Consider the following 12,203-nt stretch of genomic DNA (forward strand, 5'->3'; position numbering starts at 1 on the left):
GAGCCAGTGCCCCGGGACCCCAGGGCAGCCACCTGAAGGCTGCCATTCTGAGGCGCAAGAGCCCTGCCTCTGGCGGCTCTGTGTAAATCCGACCAAAGCAACACGCATTCGGCAGCTTCAGCAACTGTGTTAAGTTGGCCAAGCAGCGACAGCTCCTGCATTGTGCTGCTTGGGTTTTTCGGAGGGATTCTCAGTTTGGAGATCGCTGCCCACACTCTCGGCGGGGGGGGTGGGGGGGGCAAAGGCGGCCAAATGCCATGGCAAATGAAGCTGGGCTCGTGGCTGGAGCAACGAGAGGCAAGACGCAGCCCAGGGAAGCCGGGTCCTGCATCGGGCGCCGTGCACGGCAATCCTCACGGCAGGTCATTGCGACCCCTTCGGGGCCGGGAAAGCACCAGCGCCTCCTCCCTCGGCCTTCTGGCGAGGCGTGTTGCGTTTCGTCCGCCTTTCCTGTCCCTCCACGTCGCTCTTCTCTGGGCCTGCGCCTTCTGTCCAGACCCCCTGGAAGGGCAGTCCCCAAAGCCGGATGCCGCGCTTGGGGTGCGGCTCGGCTGGCGCAGAGCTGAGTGAGGCGATCGGTTCCCGCGATGTATTTATTTATTTATTTATCAGCTTTCTATCCAGCCTTTTTCTTACAAAGAACTCAAGGTGGCTTCCATCATTCTCCTCCTCCTGCTCAGTCTTACCCTAACAGCGACAGCCCTGTGAGGTGGGCTGAGCGGAGCGCCTGCGACTGGCCAGAGGCACCCCGTGGCCTTCGAGGCCCAGCCCTGCATGTCTCACCGCGCCGCCGCACGGCTTCCCAGGTGCCGGTGCAGCCCAGCACAGCTTTGGCCCTTGTTGAAGCTGCAGCCGCTGCTGCCCCCAGCCAGCTTGGGCTGGACCGCAGCCCCCGGATCTCCTTCTCACGCCCTGTGCCAGGACGGGCATCCCTCGCCACGTGGCCTTCGGCGTCTCCTTCCTAGGTGCAGGCCTCTGCTGGGGAGCGCGGCCGTTTTCCACCCAGGTGGGCACGCACGGCTGTTCTCCACGCTGCGGCTGCTGCCTGCGCCGGTGGCCCTGCTGCATTCTAACCTTTGGAGAGGGAGGAAAGTGGCCGTCCTCGCTTCCCGGCTCCCCGCACAGGCCTTCTTCCCCCACCTGGTGTCCTTCGGGTGGACCTGCCCTGTTCTCCGGTCCACCGGGGTGCGGGAGGCGCAGCCGTCCCAGCGCCTCTGGAAGGCCTCGCGTCGCAGAGGACTCTTTGGGCCTTCTCTGCATGTCCACGCAAACAGCAAAAGGGCGCCCTTGGCAGGCAGCGACGTGGGCGCGGCGGTCCCGGCCACGGGGGTGAAGGAGCTGCTGGCGGATGGCGAGGATGCCGAACCCAGCGCTGTCTCCAGCAACGCCGTGGGGAGGAAGTGCCGCCCGGGGCTTGCCGCCTCACGGCAGGACGGTGGGCAGCGAGGAGCTCCTCAGGACGGAGGGCCTGCTGGACCGGAGCCTGAGGGCACCTGCCCTGCGCTCGGTTCACTCGGGGCCAGCGGCTGCCCCAGCAGCAGGCAGCGTGCGAGCACCCTCCTGCCCTCGCTGGGAGCGAACGGGGCCCCGTGGGCGTCCTGCTGCCGACACGCCACGTTACGTCGCCGCGCGTCTCTCCCGTCCCCCTGCAAAGCTATCCGACTTGGTGGCCATTTCGTTGGGTGCTGTCACACCTTCTCTGGCTTAGGGCCACCCTGTCAATGAAAGCCTTCCCAGGTGACTTATCCACGCCAGCGCTGCTCCGCTCCCGCAGACTCGGGGCCGTGGCTTCCTGGATGGAGTCCATCCATCTCATCTTCGGTCTATCTTTTCTTCTTCTGCCTTCGGCTTTCCCCAGCGTGCTGGCCTCCTCCAGGGAGCCTGGCCTTCTCGGGGTGCATCCAAAATAGGACACCCTCCGTGTGGTCCTTCTCGCTCTTAGGGAAAGTTCTGGCTTGCTTTTGATCCGGACTGCCTTGTCTGCCCTCCTGTCAGTCCAGGTATCGGCAAAGCTGTCCTCCAGCACCACGGTTCAAAGGCATCCATTTTCTTCCCGTCAGCTTTCACTCCCAGACATGATGATTTATTTTATTTATTTATTAAAACATTTCTATGCCGCCCCTTGCCAAGGCCTCAGGGCGGCTTACAACATGATCAGGAATGCAAGAGTTGAAGATCTTGGCCTTGATCGCCAAGGAAACATCCTGACTCATCATTACCTTCCCCAGTTCCTTCTTTGTGCCCTTCCAAGTCTTCATCTTCTTAACTCTGCGCTGCATGAGGAAGGACCTCCTCTGACCCGTCGTGAATCTCCCACCAGTTGGCTTCATGGGATGACCCTGTTGGGGTTCTGCTACCGGGGGTGGGGGGGAATGCCCCACTCCTCTTTCTCCATACCAAGTATGGAGGGCTCTTAGTCAAGTGTATGAGTAGTAGGTTGGAATCCTGCATAGCTTGCTTCAGGATAAAAATGCCCAGGATTTCACAGCGAGGCAGTGGATTGGCTCCAATCTTACACTTCTGTTGAGCTCAGTGTGACAATTGTTCTGCAAATCTGCTGTGGATGAAGCACACTTTTTCACAGGGTGTGGTGTGTGCGAGGGTCCCGGGAGTTTGCAGCCCAGCGCTTTGGAGGGCCCCCGGTTGGGTCATCGGAAACTCGTTTGCCATGCGATGTCCCTTGGCCCAAAAGACCAGAATGCAGCGTTTTTTGGCCCGGGACGCTCTCGAGTGGCCGTCGTCCCACCCCGTGTCAGCAACTCTTTCGGCAGGCGCCCCGCGGGGCTCTCCTTCGCCTGCCCGCATGCTCTTAAGCACATGCGCATTAGAGGCCATGCACAGCCAACCCTTCCCCGTTCAAGGATTTCAGTGCAGTCACAAAGCTCGCGGCTCAGTTTCACTGTATCTAGAGCATGTCACCCGTCCTTAACCACCGCAAGTTCTAGACACGGGTTTGCCCCAGATGGGGAAAGCCCCCGTATATGGAGGCAATGCTGGATCATTCCATCATCTTCTTCACCCCAGTCTTCCTCAGTCCCTGTCCGCACCGCTGACAAACTAATGAACAGTCTTTCCTTTTCCTGGGAGAATTCTGGGAAATGTAGTTTTGGGAGCGTTGGCAGCCTTGACTCCTTCAGCAGCTAATTCCCAGGATGTTTGAGGGAAACTGTGGCAAAGGGGCACACATGACCCCCTCCATGCGTTGAAGCCAGGCGCACAATGCTACAGGCCAGTGCAGGGGCGCGTGCCCACCCGGAGTGGCGCATCTGCAACTGACAGCCCTGGGTGGCCATGCGGAAGCGTTCTCCTTGCACAGAGAGCGCGTGCGCTCGGGGAGGGGGAGATGGCGAGGAACCGATTCGAATGCAAGGAGCAGCTGCCCGGCACCCTGGGCTGCTCCACCAGGGGGGACCCTTCCCCGTCACGGCGGCCATTGGGGCGGAACCCGGGAGTCTACCTGGTGGAGGTGTTCCTCTCCAGGCACCGTCGAGCGTGGGGCTGGAGGGAGGGCTGCTCAGGCCCCTTCCAGCTCAGACATTCTATGATGCTTCTCCTTTGGTCTCGCTTGTCTCTCTTTCACCGTGCCCCCCTCCCCATTTCTGGCACGGCCCTTCCTAAACCAGCACGGCTGCCGCATCTCTCGCAGCTTCAGCTCTTTCCTGCGGCGCTTCCTGGGTGGCCACGGGCACGTCTGCAGCATGACCAAGGATAATGCCAGATAAGAACTTACAATGCCGAGGTAGTGAGTTCCCCGGAGAGGTCCGCCTGGCGCTGTCGTTATTTGTTTTTCGGCGCCAGGCCAAGACCTTTTCATTTAAATGGTATTTTAATTGTTAACCTGTGTTTTATTTAATGGTTTTATATCATCGCTGAGAACTCCAAATTTTTAATATTGTTCTATGCTTTGTTTATTTGTTTTCCTTGTGAGCCGCCCCGAGGCTTCGGCGATGGGTGCGGCACAGAAATATTATTTATAAATAAATAAGTAAATAAATAAATAAGAACAGCCTCCTGCAACTCGCCCTAAACCCTCAGGATGGGGCGGGACCAAGGGATCTTCGCCGTGAATGTTCCAGGGCTGCATCCCCACAGGGTTCTCACTGCAGCGTTTCTGGGGCTGGCAACGGGCAAGTCCGGATTTCTGCACGCCGTCAGCGCTCTGCTCAGCCTGGCGTTCTTCACTCCTGCTGCTGGGAATTGCTCCCTTCCCAGGGAAGCGTCTCCTGGCTGGGTTGGAATGTTCCCATGAGGCAACCGACCTCAGAGTGGTGTGCCCAGCAGAGATGCGGCCCTGTGCTGTGCTGTGCTGTGCTGTGATGTTATCTTCTGGAGTCAGCGGGGCTGGGCTGCGGCGCTGGAGACTTCCGGCTGCCTCGCCCCTCCTTGCCTCTGTCAGCTCGCAAAAGACAGGTGGAGTCGGCAGCTGCCGGCAGCTGATGGATTCTTGCCTCTGCAAGGGCCAAGAGGCCATGCTGCGGCTGTAGCCCTCGGAGGCCTCGTCCTCTGCCTCTCTCTTGGTGGCGATGGCGTAAGACTTGTAGTGCTGCTCCAAACAGAACAGCCAGAGAATTGCCTTCATCGCCTTCATCTGTCCTGCAGATGTTCGGGGCTTCGCCTCCCACTAGCCTAGCCAGCACAGTCAGGAGCCAGGAGCGCTGGGCATCGAAGCCCTGTGCACCTGGAGGGCTCCAGCTCAGGGAGGCTGCCTGGGCCTCTCCTGCTGTGAAGCTGCTCCGAGTTGCAGAACGTGCCAGTTGCCCTTCCTGGTTCTCAGGTCAGGCTGCCGTATCCGGATAATCTCTCAGGACAAAGTCTGGTGATCAGGCAGTTTGGTGCTGACAGGGGTGGAGAATGCAGCTGAGATGGGTTTGTTCTCCTGATTATTCTCTGCTGGTTTTGCTTGTGAACACTCACTTCACGATTCCCCGGCTTTGCTGAATGCTCACATGCTGTTTCAAGCCTGCACCAGGCAGCGCGTGAGAGTGGCTTCGGGGTCTGAAAGCAGGACCCACAGGTGTGTCACAGAGGTGCATGTTCCTTTACAAGGCCAAGGCCGCAGCCCCTCTCGGCCCTGGCCACATCGCCCGCATAGCCTTGCCGGCACTGGTGCGGTTCCCCCCCCACCCTAAAAACAAGCAGCGCCCCGTCCAGGGCTTCGTTACTGGCAGGAGGCGCCTGCGAATATCCTGATATGTTGGCTGTGCCGCGTTTGCCTCCATTTCCAGCTGGGAGCTGCTTTTAAGGCCTGCCCAGGCTCATGGCTCTCAGCAGCCTCTGGCCCAGGGGCCCACGTGTGCACAAACAGGCCTCTTTCCTTTATCTTCACCTTCGTTTGCTGCAGCGGGATGAAAATTGCAAGAAGAAAAGCACGGGTGATAACAATGCAATCCAGGACAATGGCCTTCCCCAACCTGGTGCTTTCCAAAACATTCGGACTACAAGTCCCAGAATTCCTGCTCATTGGCTATGCTGGATGGGGCAGATGGGATTTGCACAAAGGTTGGGGAATCCATGTTGTAAGAGAGGGACCAGCAAACAAGTTAACTCCTGTATGGAACGTGGACTCAGGCCTTTTCCAAAGAGCTCCCAGAGAGCCAGCTGGGCCGGGGGTTCCGAGGAGGGGTCCACCACATGGAAGGCCCGAAATCTCTCCGCAGTGGCAGAGGCGAGGGCCTTGGGGGGAGAACCGGGGGCACAGTCGGACCCAAGACCTGGGCTCCCTGCTGTGGGTGGGCTGCTCCAATTTTTCCTGCCGCTCTTCCAAGCGCCCTTGGATTTTTGTGTTTCTGGGATTCGACTTAGCCAATTCTTCATTACAAAAAAAAGCATATGAAGTGGGGGCAAATTTTATATATGCTAACTTATATGCTTTGGTGCGGATTCATAATGTATCTTTTAAATCAGGGAAGTAGCACCTTCTACCTGCAAGCCAAATCTGGCCCTCGGGGCTCTCCAGGCGGCCACCCCCCCTGCACTGGCCCCACCCACTGATTCTGGATGGTTTCCCCTCTTGAACGTGACCCCCCCTTTCTAACGGCTAGAATGTCTCTGCCAAGGCTTGGCCATTTGGTGCAAAAGCCCTGAGCTAAAGCGGTCCCTGTGGCGATGGGCCGCACCCCACGGCTTCAGCCCACCTACAGCTGGGATACCGTGCCAGGGGCATCCCTGGAGGGGGATCCAGCCCTCTAGAGGTGGCAAGAGGTCCTGCGCCCTCAGTTTCTGCCGTGATTCGCAGCCGGGTGGAGCAACCTGTGGCCAGGTGCCCCGTGCGCCAGGCCAAGGGCTGGTGCTGCGAGCGGCTGGGCTCCTTCCCAGTTCTCTCTTCTTGGGCGCTTGCCCTCGATGCTGCCTTGACTGGGCCCCATCCCTCCCTCCCTCGGGCCCCAAGCAAAGCCCTCCTGGGCAGTGCGGTCCTTCCTGAAGGGGCGGTGGGGGCGTCGGGCCCCGCTTGCCCCCCCAGCTCCAGATCAGAGCACGACCGCCACTGAGTGGCCCTCAAGCGCCAGATGGAGCCGAGAACCTTGTCCAGGGGCAGCAGCCCCTTTGAGCAGGCGGTCGAGTGGCCCCTGCGAGCCCTGCCGGAAGAGAACTGTGCTCAGTGGCTGGAGTCAAGGTCCCCGCCCCGACAGTGCACCAGAGCTGCTCGCGACCCCCCCCGGCACGCATGCCCTGCCGTTCCCCCTCTTCTCTGTGGGGCTGCAGCCCAGGGGCACTGGGGGGCAGGGATCAAAGCTGCACCCACTGCCTTCCGGTTCCATTCAGCGCCAGCCCCTCCCTCCCCTGGGCAGCGGGGGGGGTGGCAAAGCCCCCTGCCTGAGGCCCAGGAGGGGTGGTGGCGGTGGCCAGCTGGAGCAGTTGTTGGGGGCAGGCCAGCCCCCGTCTGAGTCAGCGCCGCCCGCCTGCCCGGCTCGGCTCGGCTTCACTGCCTTCCCTGTGGGCGCTTCTCTCGTCAGCGTGCAGAGATATCCCGGAAAGCGGCTCTCCTCTCATTTTGCTGACATACGGCTGGCGGCTGTGTGGGCGAGCCGGCAGGACCGGTCTGCCTGCTGCGGGCCTGCTCCCCGCCTCCCCGTTTGTCCCTTTCGGTTTTGCTTCTGAGAGGAGCAGCAGCCGGGCCCAGAAGATGCACCTGTGGCCAGCTGGGGGGCCTCTGGCAGCACGACCTGCCCCAGGAAGCGCTCAGGTGCTGTCCCCCCACTGCCCAAGGTGTGGGGGGTGCCTGGCACCCCCCTGCATCCCTGCCTTTATTTCACACGGGCCCAGTCTCCTGTTTCGCAGGAGCAGCAGGATCTGGGATGTGGTTTCCTCTCCTGGGACTGCATGCATCTGTCCATCTGTCCCTGCTCCGGCAGAGGCCAGGGAGCACGGCCTGACCTGCGGTGGCCCCACTCCTTCGAAGCAGCGTTGGGCACACAAGAGGAGCTGCCCCCCCCCCCACAAAGGAAGACGGAAGGAGGCACCGACGGGCACCAGGCACGCAGGTGCGAGCGCACGAAGAGGCGCGCAGATGCCGAAAGTGGTGCAGAGGAGCCGCAGAGCTGCCCCGGGGAGGGGGCTGCGAGCAGGCGCCTTTCTCCCCACTCCCCCCCGCAGGGCACTTGGCAGGCTTCCACTCTGCTCCGCTGCCCCTTCCTAGGATTCTTGTGCAGTGGCTGAGCAGCATCATTACAAATGTTTAACCTCAGCAGAACCGTCCGAATCCCCTGTACCGTTTCTGGGGGGGGGGGCTTGAGATTTACCCCCGATCCACCTGACTGAGGTAGCTGTGTCTCAGCCCAAGTATCTGGGAATCGCTCCACGGGATTTGGCCCAGCCAGCCCGCCGGTGGCCCCTCTCCGATCCCTCCTTGCGTGGTCTTCCTCACCATCCGCTTCAGGCTGCCGGCTTCGCAAGGTCAGGAACCCTGTGCCTGCCGCTGGCACAGCAGAAATCCACGAAAACCCTCACACTCGTGTTCAGCGTGGCGAATACTGTGGTGAGGGGGGGCCTCTGTGGTGAGGGGGGGCCTCCAGCAACCTGCGCTGGCAGGACATCCAGACAATAAGAACAGGGAAAGTGCCTTGCGCGCCTCTCACACTGCTTCTGCGCTCCAATTTTCTATAAAAATCCAGCAAATAACTTTTGTAAGCACCCATTGCCGGGGAACATGGGTGGGAGGGTGCTGTTGCCTGTGGCAGCTGGTCAGCCACCGTCTGGACAGAAGGCCGGACCAGATGGCCCCGCGTTCCTGCGCTCTCGGGGCACCTGTGCTTGCGTGGATGCGCCCCGGAGACGGGGTGCACCATTCTCTTTGGGCCCTAGAAATGGCGGCATCAGCAACTCCCAGGGAACATTTTTGGGAGCCCCGCTCCCACGGAAGCAGAAGTTGGGCGAAAGGTTACCTGGGGAGCACCCAGGACAGAAACTCCAGCACGGCTCATCTGGGCATGTGCAAATGGCAACGGGTCCTTCCACTGAGCAAACCGGGGGCTTGTTCAGCTGAGAGCCGGTGGGGTGTCGTGGCTGGGCTGTGCGGCGGTGGCTGCGGCTGGGCAGGTCCGAGTCCTGCCCGAAATCCTGACCATCCTGCAGTTTGAATAGGGGTACAGTGCCGTTCACCTGCGCACGAAGTGAGACGGAAATGTGAAAATAGGGGAGATCAGGAAATGTAATTTTCTAAAGTTAACCTTGACAAGAACTGGCATAACAGAAGCTTCAGCAGCTGAGTTGTGAATGAGGAACATGCATGCTCTGACCTTGCCTGGGTCCCGGGTGGGTCAGCCAGGCCCAGGTGGCACACGCGCCCGTGCATGCGGAGGAATCGCTGCCGGATAACTGGGGCGACAGAGGGGGCGAGCGGCCTGGGCGCTGAAATGCCGTTCCCTCCTCAGGGTTGGTGTACAGAACTCACCAGATGTGATTGCTTTGCTGGGCATCTCGCTCTCCCATCCCAAGGCCACACTTCCCAGGGTCCATCCTGGCAGAGCCGGGCCAGGCAGTGTGAGGGAAAATCTCTTTCGGTTACAGTGTGGCCCCCGCCATTCTTGGCCCGGCCCGGCCCGGCCCGGCCCTGCCCGGCCCACCGGGACGCTGCCATACCATGGGTGCTTGTGCCCCAGTGACATTTTCCCTTGGGTTCGAGAGAGTGTTTTTTGACCCTGCTTCTGCCCTGTGTATCGGTTCTTGGGTGTGTTGCTTTTCTTTTAGTCTCACCGCTTTGCGACTGGCTGTGCCCAGCGTGCAGCCATTTCGTGAACGGGCAAGTGCCCTGCGCCCATTTTGTGAGAGCGCCTTCGGGACTCTTTTGAAGCGCCAGGCATGGCCCCGGCCCCGGCCCCAGGGGCTGGAGAGCGCTGGGCTGCCCCGGCCTCCCGTGCAGCGCTCACCTCGCACCCTCGGGATACCAGCTGCTTTCTGTGTCTCTTTCAATGGGAGGGACATTCCCGATCCCAGAGGTAAGGTTAGCAGATGCACCCACCTGAGTTCCCACAGTTCCAGGAACGACTCCAGAGCCGGAAGCCTGTGTCCCTGCAGCACACTCACTATCTGGCGTGTCTTCCAGGGTTGGGGGGGCGAGGGTGAGAGGATGGGGGGGCTCTGTTGAAACAGCCCGCTGAGTTCATCCGCTCTTGCACAGCACCCACCACCCACTGCGCCAGCGCCGGCTTTGTGCCCTCCGATGAGTCAATGCAAGGGGGGATTTAGCTGACTTAAGCTTCATAATTAATGTAAACTTTGCTTCAGATGCTTGGCAGCCGCCTGGCCCCCTTTCCCAGCTATTTTATCTCTGCGCTATTGTTCTCCTGGCCTTCCCAGGAGGCCTTGTTCCTTCTCCCCCCATTTTCTGTTAGGGGCTCAGCACTGGAAGAGCAGAAGTGATAACAGACGCGCCTTTGAAAGCAGGAGTATTTCTGCCTCCTCTTTCCCAGCTTGGTGAAGCTGCTGCCCCTTTGTGGACCCTCTCGGTCCAGTAAATGCAGAGCTGCAGCTGCACCAGCGCCCGCGCATCAAGGATCCGGAAAGCAGGGGCAGCAAAAGCACCAGGCCCCGGGGCCCTGGGGAAAGGCCTCTTTTGGCACCTGTGACTTGTGCCCTCTTGGCTGCGTGCAGAGCAGGCACTGCTGCGCTGCCCTGGGGACGGGCCAGGCCTCCGTGGTCGGGGGGGGGGGGGCGTGCAGAACACCTGCCTGGCTCCCTCGGTTCCTCTTCTGGGGCCAAGGGCAAGCCCCGGTGTGCACACCCGCCCACAGGTTGCTCACCAGGAGTCACGCCGGCGGCTGCAAGGGGGGAGAAGCCTGGCTGCTGGGGACGGCCGCAGGTTGCGCGCTAGCAGGCTTTCCCTCGGCTTGGCGCACCACGCCGGACTGGTCCGCCGATTCTGGAGGGATGGGTTCTGGAGGGGGTTGTCCCTGCTTTCCGTGTCCCCAGCAGCGCCCCTTGCCACAGAGTCCCTCAGACATATTCGGGCCTGATGCCCCAGTGGCTGGGCCTTCCCACCACTTTACCCCCCCCCCCCAGTGCTGTCCCGGCCCCCTGGGAACGTAGGCGGCAGCCCCTGCCCATGCAGGGTGTGGCACCGCCTGAGACTGCGCTCGGCATCACGAAGGGTCCTGCTCTCACTCACGGGCAGCAGCAGGTTCTCTTGACCAGCGTTTTCTTCTGCGGCACCATTTTGCATGAGTGTCCATTTAGCACAACGTGCGGTTGTGCTCTGGTGTCAAATGTGCAGACGTGAATTGGCACAGCCCCCTGCCCCCGAAGTGGAAAAGCATGGTTTGCGAGCCTGCAAAATCTGCGCAACTCGGAACAAGCCTGCCTGTCGCGGCATCACAGGCTGGACTGATAGACACCTGGATTCGTGTGGATTCAACGCAGCATCCCCAGCGCTGGGCAGGGCAACGGGGTGGAAGTGGCCCGTTGAAATGCTGCACCCGGAATGCACAAGCCGAGCCTGACTGGGGCGATGCTGAAAGTCTGAAGAACTGTGGCTTCTGCGGCAACTTCGTTTTAAAAAGACACCCCCAAAGGCAAAAAGAGGGCCAGCAACTCATCCATGGCAGTGCCGAAAGGCAGGGAACGGCTTGGTTTGACAGGAACCAGCGCCGAAGCTTTGATCATTGGCGGAGCAGCAATTCACACATGCTGGCCATAAATAATGGTTAATAGAAGGAAGAGGCAGGTGTGGGTCGCGGGCACATCAAGAGGCAGGTGGTGCCTCCGCTGTCTCCTGCAGCGGCCACATCCAGCCAGGTGCTGCAGTTGCAGGGAGTCCGACAGGCTGGTCCTCTGATGGATCCGGCATGGGCTGTCCATGCGCAGAAGGCCCTGGGCGCAGAGAAAGGGCCTTGGCAGAGTGCCGGGGAAGCATGGATGAACCGGGGCTGCCGGAGGCTCAGGCCTCCGAGATGCATTAAAGCAAAACAAGGACTCCTCTTCTCACCTCTGGAATTTCACCGCCTCTGCCTTTTCGTGTCGCTGGTGGCTTCTCCGGTCTGCCTTCTGCCCGCCCATTGCATCCCCTTTCTTTGCCCAAGACCCGTCTCCCACGGATGTAAAAGCAAGGAGGCCGGTTTTTCTCCGTGAAACGTTCAGCAAACGTTTGGCAAACGCAATGCGCTGCCCACCATTCAACAGCGTCTGCAGCAGTCACAGCGTGTGGAAGTACGGGGAGCCCCTGCCGCGTGGCGCCTGGGGGTGCCTGCACCCGTGTGTGCGCTGGAAACGCGCACCGTGTGTCCCCCCTTGCTGTTGCCAATGGAACCCAGGAGGCCCACTTTGGCCCGTGGGCCTGCGCCACCGAAGTTACCGAGTGCAACATGGAGCCGCCTCCGGGAAGAGTGTGCCTGGAGCGGGGAGGGGCACACCGGGACCCCAGCTAGCCCTTTGCGTGCGTGTGGCCATGGGGGGGGGGGAGCTGCTGCTGGGGCTTCCTGGGGTGTCCGACTGGGCACTGTGGGGAGCAGAGTGCCACGCTGGGCCAGAGCAGGGGCCAGCCTGGGCCTTCGGTCGCCCCACGGGGCCGGTCCCGCTTAAGGCAGAAGGAGGCCGCAGGCTCGGGTGGCGGGCCCGGGAGGCAGCCTTCGGGTGCCGAGGACCACGCAGCGCCACGCAGCTGCCCTGCCAGTCCACCGTCAGCTTGTGGCCTTGTGGCGCTGGGTGGAAGGCAGGGCCTCTGCCAGGCTGGCGAGATTTCCAGGCGCGGCACCATCGGCGATCGGTCCGGG

This window comes from Varanus komodoensis, unplaced genomic scaffold (genome assembly GCF_004798865.1).
Source record: "Varanus komodoensis strain SLA01 unplaced genomic scaffold, ASM479886v1 scaffold57, whole genome shotgun sequence".
NCBI classification, from domain to species: Eukaryota; Metazoa; Chordata; class Lepidosauria; order Squamata; family Varanidae; genus Varanus; species Varanus komodoensis.